Raw genomic sequence first — 13,082 nt, 5'->3', positions numbered from 1 at the left:
CATTTAAAAATAAATGACAAAATTACTTATGCAACCCACAAGAGCATCCATTCGTCTTTGGAACACAATCTGAAGACGAACGGAGCTTTTACGGGGTTGGGAACGACATGGGGGTAAGTGATTATGACAGAATTTGTCATTTTGGGGGTGGAGTATCCCTTTTTAAAATGTGTCAGTTTATACCTGAGTCATCATAAAAATAATCATTCAGTACATTAGGGCTGATGTTTTAATAGCTTTGGATTTAAACTTAACACTTTCATTCGGGTTCAAGGGGGGTTACACAGTTAGTCTAGATGCTCTCTAAAGAACCTAATGGCCAAATAAACTGTATTATGATTTATAAATGCTGTGAAAAGTGTTTTACTTGATACTTGACCTAGACTTTATATAAAACTTGACCACTTTAATATAAAATCGGTACCAACTGTCATTACTCGATGGGTCATGACTTTCAGGACATTTTCCAAAATGTGAAAACTCGGGAGCACAGAGCAGTCATGAGTAGCACATGTATATATTTGTAGCAATAGCCAACGATTACAGTGTATGGGGTCAAAATGGATTGCTTTTTCTTTTATGCCAAAAAATCATTAGGATATTAAGTAAAAGATGTTCCATGAAGATATTTTGTGAATTTCCCTACCGTAAATATATCAAAACCTAATTTTTGATCAGTAGTATGCATGCTAAGAACTTTCGTTTGGACAACTTTAAAGATGATTTTTCATATTTTTGTTTTTTTTTTTTTTAAGATTATTTTTTTTTTTTTTTTTGCCCCCCTCAGATTCCAGAATTTTTCACAATAGTTACTATCTCATCCAAATATTGTCCTCCTACATTTAAACCATGCATCAGTTGGAAAGCTCATTTATTAAAGCTTTCAGACGATGCATAAATCTCAGTTTCAAAAATTGACCTTGTGACTGGTTTTGTGGTCCAGGGTCAAGAATGTCTTGAGTGCCTTACTACAACTGTTTTTTGTTTGTTAGTTTCATTCTCCCAGCGACATGCTCAGCTCAAAGTTAAATGAAATATATGGACGTGCTAAAGTGAGTTTCTCCCAACTAGCCGCAGCACCGTTTTCTCATGGTGCTCTATTGCTTTAACACGGGTTTTTCCCAACCCTGTTCCTGTAGACAGTACACATTCTGGGTGTCTCGTGTATGACCCATCGTATATATCAGGTATTGTAGTCTCAGTTAACACACTGATGATCAGGTGTGCTGGATTGGGGGAAGAGAGGCGGTGTGTGTCTCCAAGAACAGGGTTGGGAAACACTGCTTCAGTATGAACTGCCATGTAGCTCCTCAACACAAATGCTGCAAGCCTCTTCTGTCTCTCACAGAAAATCGGGACGGAGCGGGCCTGCTTCCGGGACATGTCCTCGTTTCCCGAGACCAAAGCGGAGAAGAAGTATGTGAACCGCATCAAAGGAAAGAAGTTCCTGCAGTACAACCGGCTGCAGCTCTCGCGGATCTACCCCGCGCGGTCAGCGCCTGGACTCGTCCAACTACGACCCGTTACCCATGTGGCTGTGTGGCAGTCAGCTGGTGGCCCTCAACTTCCAGACCGCAGGTGAGCACAGGCTCTCGCTGCGGAGACATATAAACAGTTGAGAAAAACTTCAGCCAGTAAGACCTTTTGCGTTCTCTCAACAATACAAGCAAAGTTCCTCTCAGTAAAGACACTTTGTAATTTTGTTTGTTCATGCAATGCTGATTGTGCCTATTTTGCTAGTAGAAAAAATTCTTGTCAAGCAATTTAAACAATAATACTGTTGTTGATGCCATTTTATATAAATTACCATATTACCGATTTTGTTTATTTATGGACAGGGGTTCCCCCCAGGGTTTTTATGTAGTTTCAAGAAAATGGCATTTTTTTTAGTATCTGAGAGGGTTTGATGGAGTTCTCTCGCTCCTGTCCTATTGTTTGCTCTGGTTCGTTTAACAGAGCGATGGTTTCTCTGCAGATAAGCCCATGCAGATGAATCAGGCACTCTTCATGCTGAACGGCAGGAGCGGTTACGTGCTGCAGCGTCCATCATGAGAGAAACGACACCTTCGGACCCGTTTGACCGGCACTCTCTGAGAGGAGTGGAGCCCATCACGCTCTGCATAGAGGTACACATGCATGCTGCACTACAGCAGACTACAGCCCAAGCGTTTCACCGGCGAATCAACTGACGAACGGTGCTTTTACATTACGATTGATCACCAAATTCATGCCTGCACGCTACTAGGTGGCGCTGACCAGCAATGCATTTTAATTTTACATCATCCACTGCTCGATATACAGCACATTAAAGTTAAGAATAAATAGAGTTTGGTTCTACACCAGAAACACAAACTATCTATATGCGTACAAGAAAACATCTTAAAATATAAATTTTAATACGTAAAATCTAGAGCGTGAAGCACACTGAATTATAACACTCACGCAATTGGAAGAAACGGACCGTGCTCTCCAAGATCACATGATTTAGGTGGAGAATTAATAGAAATTGTATTAAGAACATGTGAGAATAAATGTGTTCTCAGATACCGACGATAACAAGAACTCTCTTCTCTCTCGGGATACTCTTCTTCTGTGTTTGTTTACACGAGTTTTTGAAACGGCGCCACCGCTCTCACCTTTTTGTGCAACAGAAATAAATAAAAAATAAAAAATCTTTGCTTTTGTGCACCACGAATGATCGCGCCTGGTGTCAGTAGCCCCAGAGGGATCTGCAGTTTCGATTCAAAAAGCATCATCTCGCCAATTTTCGCGTTTAAGCATGAGGAAAGCCCTTTAACCCCATAAACTTAACAGCTACCTTACTAACTATTTATAAGCAGCTAAGTTTTAATGATGCAGAAGTGAAAGTGAAAGTGACGTGACATTCAGCCAAGTATGGTGACTCAGAATTCGTGCTCTGTATTTAACCCCATCCGAAGTGCACACACACAGAGCAGTGACACCCACACACACACACACACGTGAACACACACCCGGAGCAGTGAGCAGCCATTTATTCTGCGGCGCCCGGGGAGCAGTTGGGGGTTCAGTGCCTTGCTCAAGGGCACCTCAGTCGTGGTATTGAAGGGGGACAGAGCGCGGTACATGCACTCCCCCCACCCACAATCCCTGCCGGCCCGAGACTCGAACTCACAACCCTTCGATTGGGAGTCCGACTCTCTAACCATTAGGCCATGACTTCCCGTTAGAAGTCATAGTTAATAGTTAGTAAATAGTGAGAATTATAAAGCGGAGGGTTCCGGTGCTTGATTCTGATTGGTTGAGCCGCGTTCGAAGCTGTTTTAAATTACGCTACAACAAAACACCTTTGTTTACTTCTGTGTGTTGCTCAGCAACCACTTTGTTGGAACCACAACTGTTTCTGAGGAACTACATTGTTTAGTGGAAAAATACTTTATTAATATCATTACACTGTATTTGCTCTGTTTTATCCTGTGAAACCTTACTACGTATATGGAATAACCGTTTTATAAAAGCAATAAACCACTGCTCCTTGGGGCTAGTTGCTTTATTAGACCTTATAATAATGCGTGGCCAAATCTTTAACAGTTATGCTTAATGTTGTCTTTTTGTATGTCAAATTTTATAAATGTTGTGTTTTAAATCATATTGTGTTAATGATATCATGTTGCCGAATGTTTTATTTGTATATGTGCCATGTAATATCTAATGCCAGCAGTAAATGTAGTTACAGCCAAAATCCACTGATTAAGACCTAAGAAGGTTAATTGGAGCAGAAAGATAAAGCCAAGGCATTAAATGTTGTATGCACTGCAAAAAAAAACAATAATAGGTCTTCTATAGTATTTCTGTTTTGTTTTCAAATAACAATTTCAAAGCGTCCTTAAATCAAGATACACTTACTTGACATGCAAAATGCAGCATATGAAGTCTTGTTTTCTGAGAAATTGAATTGAAGTTAGTTTATGCTTAATTTCTGTCAGGAGGCTGTTAAAATATTTGGTAACACTTTAGCATAGGGACCAATTCTCACTATTAATGCCTGTTATTAACACATTGGTTGTTTATTATTATTATTATTATATTATTTATAAAGCACTATATTCTGTATGAGCATATTCTACATCCCTAACTCTACACAATACCTAAACTTAACAACTACTGCAACTAATAAGCAGCAAGTAACAGCGAAACAAACTTGTTAACACGTGAGAATTAAGTGTGACTTAATGTTTCCCTTTACATTTTTCTGAGCCCATTGGCAGATATTTGTTCGGTTGGGTCTTAAATTCACCTTTGATGACTTCTTTTGTTCATTTTGATTCCTAAAAAATCACTAAAGATTCTAACGACTCAAATTCTAAAAAGATTCTGCGATGTGTTTTAGCAGCCAGAAGCCAAAACACACAGTGAAAGACTTGTGACAGTGTTTGGTCTGTGTTTCTGTTCGCCCGAAAGGAAACTGAAGGTTGGTGTGTTTTAAGGTTTGGGAGCGCGCCACCTGCCCAAACACGGTCGAGGTATCGTTTGCCCCCTCATCGAGATCGACGTGTGTGGAGCAGAATATTGACAACGCCAAGCAGAGGACTGACTCTGAAGGTGAGCTGCAATGAGCATTTGGCAAGTCTTTTGCAAACAACAACAGCACATAAGAACAAACAAACATTGTTAGGGGTCTCTAAAAGAGTTCCCTGTTTTGCTCTCAGCGGACAACGGTCCTGAAGCCCCACTGGCCCAGGAAACCCTTCAGATTCACCGTGTGCAATCCTTCCTTTGCCTTCCTGCGCTTCGTGGTCTATGAAATCGACATGTTCAACGACCAGAACTTTCTCGCCCAGGCAACGTTCCCATCACCCAACTGCCTCAAAACAGGTACGGCTCGCAGAAGAATGACCACTTTTGTGCTCTAAATAAATTGGGGTGTCCAGTCCTGCTCCTGGAGGGCCACTGTCTGGCACGACTGATCAAAATCGGGTCGAAATCGATATTAAATAGAGGCGGACAGTCGTATTTTCACTCTGCTTTAAAAGTACTTTTCAAGTGTCTGTAGTTTATCAGTGTTTTTCTTTAGAAAACCTTACTTCACAACATACCAAAGTATAATATTGTACTTTTAACTGCACTACATTTAATATTAAATATCATTTAATTAGTGCTGTCAAACAATTAAATCGCGATAATCGCACCCAAAATAAGTTTTTTTGTTTACATAATATTAGTATGTGTGTGGGCTGTTTGTTTAGTTTATATATATATATATATATTATATATATATCATATATATATAGATTTATATATCATATATATAATATATATATATATTATATAAAACAACATATTTTTCTTGGATGGATACATGCATGTGATTGTATTTATATATACATAATAAATATTCACAGTATACACACTATACTATGTAAACAAACTTATTTGGATGCGATTAATCGTTTGACAGCACTACATTTAAAACGTAATTACATTAGGAAATCTATTACTTTCTTACTTTTACTCAAGTAAAAGTAATTCAAAGATTTACAAGAAATTACTACATTTTTAATGTTCATACATATTAAAGGTAAAACAAACAAAACTTTTATGAAATGTAGTGCAGTAAAAAGTATGACATCATGATTCGGAATGTAGTGAAGTCAAGTTTTCCAATGAAAAACACTGATAAACTACAGATACTTTTTTTAAATTTACTTGAGTGAAAAAGTAAAAATACCCACACTACTGTCCATTCTATTAAATCATCTGGTTTAGCATGCTTTTACTTAATCGGTGAATGCAATTTAATTTAGATAATCATGCAGCCGAATATGCAGAGTTGCGGTGCGTCTGAAGTGTCATGCCGGACAGTGAAGAAACATGTCGGATGCAATGGATTGCAGCCAGAGACTTTTATTATATATAGATATGCAGCGTCTGTATTGATGGTAAATGTGTTGAAATTAAAAACAAAAAAAACAAAAAAAAATTGTCATGTACACTAAACCTACATTACATATACAAATATTATATTATATAACAAATCTGTTTTTGCAAATAAACTCTGCAACTCTGCAAAAAAAAAAAAAAAAAAATAACACTTTGCATTTTATGTAGAAAAGTTAAACTGCCATCTTCCTTGTTCCAACCAACAGTGATGCACCAGACGTCGTAATTATGACTTTTCAACTCGTAAATACGAACTTCCCAGGAGGACTTGAGCACACCATTTAGCTCTAGTCCTAATAAAACACACCTGAACTAGTCATCAGGTCTTTAGGATGAGGAGAAGAAAAAATAATGTCCCTAATGTCCGTCTGTAGGGGCTACACGGTCTGTCCCGCTGAAGAACAGCTACAGTGAGGATCTGGAGCTGGCGTCTCTGTTGGTGCACATGGACATCGTCAGAGGAAGGGTGGGCCTCATAGCTTGTAGAAACACTCTTTATTCATGGGGCTGATAGGCTGTATCCTAATGGCCTCCTGGGTTTCTCCTGCAGCATGAGAACGGGGAGATGCTGAGTCCGTTCTCGGCGCGGTTGGTGGGGCGATGGCCATGCAGGTGGGCCGGGAGCGGATGGGGGACACCAGCTCCGTCTCCTCCGTGTCCTCCATGTCCCCCCTGCCCTCGTCCCCGGGCCAGGCGCTGGGATACCGTGGGAGGGAGGGCTCGATCGAGGCCCGCTACCAGTCTCCGCTGGAGGACTTCAGAGTGCCACAGGAGGCGCTGTTGGACCACGAGAGCAGAAGGTACGCTTGGACTGAAGATGGTCAGTTGTCAAATTATATGGTGCATTAGGGCTGGGCGGTACATCGAGTTTGTACAATATATCGATATATTTCTATAAGCGATACGGTATGAGGCAATACCGTTAATATCGATATACAGTAGTTTGATATGAGCGCATCTGAAAATCTAGCGGAGGACACAGTCTGAGCTGCTGCATATTCGTTTTGTTATTTAGTTTTGTTATATTCGTATTAAGGTTTTTAATATTATGGTATTTTATAGTATGGTATGTTGTGGTATACTATATAGATATATTATGTAAAGAAATTCAAAGATAGGAATTTTTGCTCCTATCGCCCAGCCCTATGGCGCATGTTGTTGTCTTTAATTTAACAGAAGTTGTGACAGATCCTTTTATTTGTATTGTGCCATGCTTCTGAGTGTAACAGACTATTGAAAAAGGGAAAGATGTAGGGGGCTGGGACTTTGTTTAATGCATCAGTTTGTTGATTTGATTTTGAGAGGTGATAGCAAACTTGCAGCGGTGGAGTTTAAAGTGCCCCTATTATGGGTTATGAAAGGTTAATATTTTGGTTTTGGGAGTCCCCAACAACAGGTTGACATCCATGCAAGGTGAAAAAACACTTTCATTGTCTTATTATATGCATTTATTTTTACCTTATTTGCTGAACGACTCCTAAATGATTAATTTAACAATTCACTTTTTCGAACCCCTCCTTTGCATGACGCTAATCTGCGGTGATTGGTCTGATTGAATCATGCCTGTAATACCTTATAAAGCAGTGTTTGTGAGCAAAGTGCTGCTTTGTGTACAGCGTTTTTGGGGAAACCGCTATTTTTACCGCTCCAAAAGCAGGCACCTAGTGGCAAAAAATTAATCTGCATTTTCATTCAGACCAATGCAAAAAGACCAACAAGTGGGTGGGAAATATGCTGTTTCATGTTGACATCAGCATGAAATGGCTTGGGATTCATTTTAAAAACGACTCGTTTAAATGTTTCAGAGTCGACTCTTTCTTTTGAGAGACAAAAACTTCATACACGGTGCACTTTCAGATTTAAAACTTTGCAGGATGTTTTCATTCACTTAGAAATGCAAACATTTTTATTAGATTAGGAAAAAATTAAAGAATCGCCCTTTCTTAGTTAAACACATTGGAAATCAATTTTATATCACAAATATGCTGATTTCAGTAAGTAAGAACTGATATAGAAGTGATTTAAAGTGATTAAAATTATGAAGATTTTCTCACATATCCAAGATTATCATCACTGCATTACTGTCAAATTGAATGGTTAATTTAAAACAGGCCTATAACTGGCCAAAGTTTGAGATCATTGAGATCATCACTTTTTAGATTAGATTAGATTAGATTCAACTTTATTGTCATTGTACATGTAAGGTACAAGGCAACAAAATGCAGTTAGCATCTAACCAGAATTGCAATAAGCAGTAAGTACAGAATAGACAGTGTCTACAATATGTTACAAATGTACAATAATTATACAGATAAGGCAGTACTATGGACATAACTGTCAGCATGATATACAGATGGGTATACTATGAACATACTATACAGATGGATTATGTAATAAGTGTATGTACACTATAAGCAGAAACTATGAACATCATTTACTCTAGTGCAATGGACAGTAAAAAGTGCATAGAAATATTTCAGTGTGCAAAATGGATCATTCAGTATTCTGGATGAACAGACAGTAGTGCTAGTAATAAGTGAACTGTTTTTTGAGTTGTTTTTCACTGGGTACAGTGGTACCTGGTACTTTTTTCAGTACCACCTCGGTTGAGGTTCCAGGTGAACCGTACTGTTACCAAAACGTGACATGTAAACTTTGCTGATCACGGATTGGCCGGAGAGAATTGTCACTACCTGCGTCACTGACCTTGTGACACGTGACACAACAGAACCGCTAGATTTAAATCAACACAGCCAGCCAACGATCGAACACAACTGTTTTGAATAGGGCCTTTCACAACATTTAGTTCCAGAACTAAATGTACAGTACTAAAGTACTGGGACGATTTTGCGCAAACTATTTTCCAGTACCATTTAAAGGGTTGCATTCGCACCTAGAGTGTGTACTAGGAAGTGACCTAAGCCGGGAGAGCTTGATGGAGCGAAGCGGAATGAAAAAGTTTATCAGGAGTCATGGCAGTAGAGGAGGCACAACTATAATGACATGTAAATAATCCCGCCCACTCTAAAGCGATACTAAACTGCAGTGGAAACGCGAGCCAAGCCGTACCACGTAGTGGAAAAGCACCATAAATGAACGAATCGCATTTGTGCCAAACTCTTATTACAAAGCAAAAACAAACACACTCCTTCAATCCATGAACGTTTCTCTTAGTTAATGTACGCAGTCTCACAGTCTGAAGTGTCTGTCATCAACAGCAAATCAACACATGCTGTTGTGAATAATTAAGTGAAGCGTCTTCTCATAGGATAAGAACACGCAGTCTCATGAATAATTTAACAGACACCAACGCGTCATCGATGTACTATAGTCCTTTGCCACAACACAAATTGTGACGTCAACACAATTTAGATTTTAAACCCGGAAGATGAAAATAGCACAAAAAAAGCTTAAAATTAACCAGTTTTCTCCAACAATTAAGATTAACACATGTTATCATTGTCTCCTATGATGTTCACCTCTGTTAAAATACAGAAAAAAGTAGTCTGGGGTTTCATGACCCTTTAAGTATAAAAGTAGTGTCCTACCTTGGTTAAGGGCTAAGCTGTTTCCACCAGATATGGCATCAGAGCGAATAAATGAAATGAACTTATGCAGATCTACATGAATGACCCGTTTAATGTTCAGTACTGACTGGGGGTCATGGTGTTTCATTCACACAATGTGCTGTTCATTGGTCATGAATAACTTAATAGTATACCAACATTTACTAGACTGTGGGCTAGTTTTGACTAGTATTTTTCAGTGCTGATTTGAGTGGCGACACTTCCTGTAAAGCGTCTATTCATTTTTAACTGGAAATGTGCACACTGCTTTTCAGATGTATATTGAACTTTTCAGTGGCTATTCATTTCAGTGGCTCCTGTGAACTGCCAAGATACAGATAGCTTTGGGGCTCTCTGATCACTGTTTGGTTCATCTTATACCAATCTGCAGGTAGGGCTGAAACGATTAGTCGACATTATCGCTAACATCAACAAAAGAATTGTTGACAAATATTTTTGTTGTCGAGTTGTCATTTGATCCATTATGACCTAATGTAAGAGCCTGCAATAATGTGGTTTGACCAGTGTGGCGCTGTAGCGCAAGACTGTAATTCAGCTCTCCTGATGCAAATCAAGAGAAGACAACACTTCAGTTCAGAGCAAACGCAGCCGAACCTGAAACTGCTGAGCAGCGTTTGGGTAAATATGTAAATATATGCTGCATGCTTTCCTCTGAATAATGAAAAAAACAACAAGAGGTGTGAAAGCAGCAGTTAAAAACACATCTGATTACAGCGATGTGGATGTCTGCACGAGCTCTGCAGTTCAGTACTCCAGTAAAGTCCAGTCACGTCATTATATTACATTAGTATGCTATAGATCAGTGCTTATCAACTGGTTTGGCCATGGGACCCACATTTTTTCATGGTCATCATGGTCATATATGTATGTGTGTGTTTTTAAAAATAAATAAAAGCAAATATTCACAAAAATTGTTGACACACACACACACACACACACACACACAAGTAATGTACCCCTTTACTTAAAATACACATAAATTGTAAGAATATGACTAATACCGATGAATAAACAGCCTATAAGGTAAGGCTAATAAATAGCAGTCTCAAAACTAGTTTATATAATTAAGTTGGTATGAGCCACCACAGTTATTTAAACATGTACCAAAAAAAAAAACAAAGTGAAAATAACGTGCCATTTTTGGGTTATGGGAAACAACAGTTACCATGGTGAATACACAATACTAACATGAAATGTTGAAGGGATACTCCACCCCAAAATGAAAATTGTGATTAATCACTTACCCCCATATCACCTTATGCTGTGTATGCTCTTCTGTATCATCTGCCCCACAAGGATGTGCTGTTTCTTCGTGTATTTAGCTTTGATTTGAAAGAAAACAGCGCATCCTTGTGGTGCGGCTGATACAGAAGAGCATACACAGCATACAGTGATATGGAGAGACACAGAGGAGACCGTTGACAAAGGAATTGTTGAATAAAGTCTTTATTTTTGTTTTCTTCGCTTACAAAAAGTGTTCCCATCGCTTCATATAACCAGATTGCACGTCTGATGGCAGATGGAGTATTCTGACCATGACTTTCATACTTTCCCGGACCTTGACACTGTTATTTAATTGGCAGTCTATGGGACAGTCACAGGCCTCCCGGTTTTCATCCAAAATCTCTTTAATTTTGTTCAGAAGACGAATAGAGCTCTTACAGGTTTATAACGACATGGGGGTAACTGATTAATGACAAAATTTTCAATTTGGGGTGGAGTATCCCTTTAATGAAACATGGAATCTTCTCCTGAATAGAATGAATATCATACCTTCATTAAAAGTAACAAATTACTTTTGTGTTACTTTTTCTCATCTGGGCTGGGCTTGTTTGTTTGTTTTAATATAAAAAAAGTTCTATTTTTGTCTAATGTAAAAGCCCCTTCACACCAAAAGTGAAATGAAATACGCCTCAGGCTGAAGGGAAATGTAAATTCATTTCCACTTGGAATTGGAGAGCTGTCAATCAATACATGAGAAACCAAAGTACCTGGCAGTACTTCTTTAAAAAAGTAACTCAGATATTTTCCTGTAAATTTAAAAAAGTAATTTGTTACTTTACTAGTTACTTGCAAAAGTAACCTGATTACATAACTCAGTGTACTTGTAATTTGTTTTCCCCAACACTGCTGGTTGATAAGACCTGATCTCTTTGCACACATTTTGGTCTGTGAACCGCATCTCTGTGGAGGCTTGGTTATCAGCTTCAAATTGCATCAGAATCTCATTTTCTGAATGAGCAACACTTGTCTGCTCAATTTCCTGTCCTCTATCAGCATATATGTTTTGTGTTATTTGAAAGTAATTATTCAGCGTATTGTGATGCTCAACTATTAGTTTTCCTTATTTTCATACCAACAATAATGAAGGATGTATTAAAGATGTAACCTATTGCTTATTTTGTTAAAATTTCAACTACAAAATCTGAAATTCTATGACTACTGGTCCATTTTGCAGCTTATTCTGACCAAAAACCTATGAATTGCCTTTACTGTTTGACATTTAATGCTGATAAATCTGAAATCAATGTTACGACTAGAGATGTAGCGGTATGAACATTTCTTAAGATCATAGAGACCAAGATGATCACGGTTATCAGTAGTGACCAAGTATTGTTAAAATGTGCTGGAAACTTTCAAAAAGTACTAACACCAGTCATTTCACCAAGTTTTATATTTAAAATCAACCAAATAAAATGACTTACTCTCTGACAGCAGGTGGCGCTCGTGGAGCAGCAGAATTACAGCTGTTTCTCGTAACCTCCGTGCACCAAGCAGCATTGCGATTTAAACACTACTTTATTAGGTATTACATTGAGCGAAAATGAAAACAAAATGCCATTGAATCTTTCTGAAGACAGCTAGAACCTACAGAGGCACATCATTTCCGTGATCCCTGCCTTCAGAAGTACAGATTTCCTCCCTTAGCACTCTTTTAAAACCTCCCAGTTTCTGCCATGTTTTCACACAAAAATAAATTACTTTTTTGTGCTGTGCTCACGTGAGACTGTTACTGAAAACTGTGCTTTATGCTGGACAGTATTTATTCATCCACAGTGGTTTTGATGATACTTAAAATACGAAAAGGTAATTCTAACCGGGGGGAATTTTATCATGATTTATCATCAAAACCGGCAATCGTTACATCTCTAGTTACAACAATAGATTATTCCAAACTACCAATGTTCATAACTGTAGCTGGTATAATTCGGCGAGTTTTAGATGGTCTCTTCCTGTCTTGAGTGGCTGCTTCTCATCAAGCACAAGCTGCAGTGTGGACCGGATCTAATGCTGATGATCAGAAGTCAGGGTAAATGGGTTGAGCTCTTATGTGTGTGATGCTTCCTTTCTCTCGCAGGCTCCGCAGGGCTCGTGTCAGCGCCGACAACCGAGCGTAACCCGAGCGGCTCCTGAGCGTGCGACGGACGGATGGAGCGCGGACGCAAGGCCAGTGACAAGGGTCCCACAGAGCTGATGATGTCAAGGACTGCCGTCAAACCCGCTTCTGTGGAAATCGTCATCGCCAGCGTTTTCGGACAGATCTCCCTCTCTCTGCGACTCTCTCTCGCTCCGGGC

Source organism: Cyprinus carpio, chromosome A23, assembly GCF_018340385.1.
Source record: "Cyprinus carpio isolate SPL01 chromosome A23, ASM1834038v1, whole genome shotgun sequence".
Lineage (NCBI taxonomy): Eukaryota > Metazoa > Chordata > Actinopteri > Cypriniformes > Cyprinidae > Cyprinus > Cyprinus carpio.
Note: the sequence above shows the minus strand (reverse complement) of the source record.